General features: G+C 42.1%; 1 pseudogene; it reads right to left on the bottom strand.

Annotated features, from left to right (window-relative positions):
- Nucleotides 1–2746: 2746 nt before the first annotated feature.
- LOC110315583 lies at nt 2747–3913 on the bottom strand (annotated as a pseudogene).
- Between the last annotated feature and the right edge of the window lie 483 nt (nt 3914–4396).

Genomic DNA, 4396 nt, shown 5'->3' with positions numbered 1-4396 from the left:
CCTGCTATTTCTCTCTCCTGAGTGTTGGGATCAAAGGCATGTGCCATCATGACCTACTAAATTTTAATTTGAGACGTAAATTTGTTTTCATTAAATTATCAAATTAAATTAAATTAAATTTTTGATAAAAACAAATTGACTCTGGAGGAAAGCTATATACTCCCAGATTCAAATTAATGCAGATCCTCATGCTTCTGCCTCGCCAGTGCTGAGATTAAAGGTGTGCATCTTAACACATGGCTTCCTGTGGCAGGTTTTACACCATGAATATAGTTTCTGGACCTAGATCTGTGTCCTCTTGGAGAATTATGACTGTGCCATGGTTCTCTTTCAGCTGTCCAACAACTATGGTAGGCCACACCTACTCCACTTTGAGGGCTAAGGACATTTAAATCACCACAGTAGCCCTAGATTTTCTGACTCACTGTATAGACAATGGTACTGTGGAACTCACTGCATAGACCAGGCTGTCATAGAATACTATGAAGCATTTGCTGGCCTAAACCTTTCAGTAATATACTTATCCCTGTATCCCAAGAGCTGAAGTCAAAGAGGAGAGACACTTCCCTGCTTTGAAGTAGCTTTTGATGCAAAGTTCACTTCCCGGTTCTTTTAGAAATGACACCATTTCCTCCAAATAGCTCCTTCAAGCACACTGTCCTGAGTGTGCTAGGATATGATAATTCCTTCACCTCATCATTTTCAGGATCTTTCTGTGTAGATATCTTGCTTCATTCCATTCAGTCTTTCCCCTTACTCCTTAAATTATTTTAGGATTCTGACTCAAATGCACAAGAGGACAATCTTCTCTCTGGAGTTCTAACTAGCTATATTGGACACCTTCTCATGAATATATTTTAAATGTGTGGATAAAATAGAGCAGAGATGATCTTGATGGAAAGAAGTAAATTTAAAGTGTGAAGGAATCCCTATGGTTCAGAGAGAAAAACATTTTTTTTTGTTTTTTTTCAAGACAGGGTTTCTCTGTGTAGCCCTGGAGCTCACTTTGTTCACCTGCCTCTGCCTCCCAAGTGCTGGGATTAAAGGCATGTGCCACCACACCCAGCCAGAGAGAAAATCTTACTGTGTAACTTTGTTTATTTGTTTGTTTACACCAGGTCTCTGCAGTCCCTGTTGGCTTCAAACTCCTAGCATGGACTGAAGGCCCTGAAGGGATAGGAACTCCACAGGAAGACTAACACAGTTAACTGAAGTGGACATTTGGGAGCTCACAAGACTGAGCAACCAACCAAAGAGCATAGACAATGTGGACTGAGGTCCGCCCCCAGCACATTTATACCAGATCTACACTTCTGTCTCTATGTGGGTTCTCCAAAAAGTATCCCTCAAGCTGTTTCCTGTCTGTGGATACTGTTCCCCAACTGGGCTGTCTAATCTGGCCTTAGAGGATGAGTATGTGCCTAACCCAGCAGAGACTTTCTTTGCCAGGGTTGGGGAATACCCAGGGGTCCCCAAACCTCTCAGAGGAGAAAGGGAGACATTTGGTGGAGGATTCTGTAAGAGGGGGACTGGAAGGGGATGCTGATCAGTATGTAAAGTGAAGAAATAAGTCTAACAAAAGGGGGGTCAAATAAAGAGTCAAAAAGTCATTTAATTTTCTGAAAATAAGCAAGCAAGCAAACAAAAAAATGTCTGTCACCATCATCCAAGGAATTTTATAATATCACAAACAAGTATTTTCTTATATTGAAGAGTCATTTATATCTCTATTTGCCGAGGGTTGGAAGTAAAATTCTAAAAGCAGAATATAGTGACCTACATTTGTAACTCTATAACTGAGGGGCAGATATAGGGGAAATCAGGAATTCAAGGACATCCAGAGATATATTCCAGTTTGAAGGCAGCGTAAGTTATAGGAGACTTGTCTTTTTTTAAAAGATTTATTTATTTATTATAATAGAGTACACTGTAGCTGTCTTCAGACACTCCAGAAGAGGGAGTCAGATCTCATTATGGATGGTTGTGAGCCACCATGTGGTTGCTGGGATTTGAACTCTGGACCTTCAGAAGAGCAGTCAATGCTCTTACTCACTGAACCATCTCTCCAGCCCCCAGGAGACTTGTCTTAAAACTGAAGTCAAGCAAACTATATCCTAAATGGGCAAATGTTCTCAAATGCTCATCTGCATACTCTGAAATGGCAAATTATTTAACTTATTCATATAATTAATTGTATCAAATATTTTTTTACTTATTTTTCATTAAATTATTTACTGATTCACTTTACATCCTGATGGAAGAACCCCTCTCCTCTCAGTCTCCCACTCACATGGCCACTCCCCCTCCCATTCACCTCTGAGAATTGGGAGGTCCCTCCTGGGAAAAAAACCAACCTTGGAACCTCAGATCACTACAGGACTAGGTACATACTCTTCCACTGAGGAAAAAACAAGTCATCCTACTTAGGGGAGCAGGATCCACAGGCAAGCAGAGAGTCAAGGTAAGACCCCACTCCAGTTGTGAAGACCAAGCTGAACATCTGTTATAACTGTGCAAGGGTCTAGGTCCAGACATTGTTAACTCTTTGATTGGTGGTTCAGTCTCTGGGGGCCCACAAGAGTCCAGGTTACTTAACTTTTGGTTTTCTTATGGAGTCCCTAACCTCTCTGGGCTAAACAATCCTTCCACAAACTCTTCCACAAGACTTCAAGAAATCAGTCAATTCTTGATGTGGATTTCTGCATTTCTTTGGGTGAGTTGCTGGGTTGATTCTCTCAGAGGTCAGTTATACTAGTCTCCTATCTGTGAATCTAGGCTGATGGATACAAAGATAGCCTGAGGCTCCAAGGTAGTTGGAGGAATGCAAACCAGTTGTGTGTCTGTATAGATGCTCTAAGGACAGCTTCACACAATCCACTCCAAATAGACAACTGTTGCTACTGTACTTTTTATTTCTGCCTCACACAGGGCACCTGAGTATGTTTCTCAGCAGTGACAGAAATAGCTATCAACAGTGTCTTTGCATCTTGCACCATTGTAACAAGGGTGTCACCACAAAAGTGGCATCAAGTCTTCCTAGGGTTTCCCTGTGAACCCACTACCTGTGAAGCCACTGTTGTAGTTGTTTCACCCACCCACACACAGACCTCCTTTGAGACATGGTTTAGTGGCATGTTCCTCAAAGTTGAGTTCACAGTAGTCTTCAACGAATCCATGGGCACAATTACAAAGTTACCACAAATACCATCCTGACACAGTCCACCAAGTAGACATGGCTGCGATCAACATTTATCAATTTCCAACTCACAATTCACACCAAAATACTATTGAGAAGAGACACATTTGTATTTTTCTATCTCATTGAGGCATACATCCTCATTAATTCATGGATAAGAAACACATTCGTCCATTTCTAAGTCACAATGCCTGCCTTAGTAACCAGCCACACAGAAGCAGGAGTACCCATTTATTCCATCCTGGCACAAAGCCCCATTGCTGTTAGGGCCAGAAGCAGTCATTGTGATTGCTCTCACAGTACCTTCCATCATATCCAGCAAGTCAAATACAGACAGCGTGCTCAGGGACTGTAGAGAAGATCCCTCCAAGTTGGCAGGCATTCCCTCCACAGGAATTAGTGGCAGTCTCCCAGGTCGCCCACAGTACCCAGGAGGACATTATTACAGGAAACCCCTTTGTCCTGGGGAATTCACACAAATGGCAATTCCTTGGCAGGAACTAGAGAAGCAAGGGTCTTTTAGATCTTCACAGTCTTTGTCCAAAGTATTAGCTATGTCGCAGAAAAATTGTTATCTTGTGGAAAATCCTTGCACATAGAACTGTTTTGGCAAGAATTCAAGAGACATCTATTGTTTTTAATTGCAAAATGGATCCTGGCACCTCTAATTTCTGCAGGACTAGGTACAACCTCTCCCACTGAGGCCACACAAGACATCCCAGTAAGGGGAGCAGGAACTACAAGCAAACAATAGATTTAGAGGCAGTCTCTGCTCCAGTTGTTGGGAGACACATAAAGACTGTCTTAGTTAGGATTTTATTGCTGTGAACAGACACCATGACCAAGACAACTCTTATAAAGGACAACATATAATGGGGCCTGACTTACAGATTCAGAGGTTGAATTCATTACCATCAAGGGGGGAATCATGGCAGTCAGGCAAGTATGGCACTGGAGGAGCTGAGACTTCTATATCTTTATCCAAAAGAAGCAAGGAACAGACTATCTTCCAGACAACAAGAGTAGGGAACTCAAATCCCACAACCACAGTGTCACACTTACTCCAACAAGGCCATTCTTCCTAATAGTGCCACTCCCTGGCCAAGCATATTCAAACCAAGATGAAGACCATGCTGAAAATCTGCTACATATGTATATGAGGCCTAGTTCCAGCCCTTGTATGTTCTTTGATAGCTGATT

The sequence above is a fragment of the Mus pahari genome, unplaced genomic scaffold (assembly GCF_900095145.1).
Source record: "Mus pahari unplaced genomic scaffold, PAHARI_EIJ_v1.1 scaffold_11652_1, whole genome shotgun sequence".
NCBI lineage: Eukaryota > Metazoa > Chordata > Mammalia > Rodentia > Muridae > Mus > Mus pahari.
The sequence above is the reverse complement of the archived record's forward strand: the minus strand, read 5'-3'. Positions and strand labels throughout refer to the sequence as shown.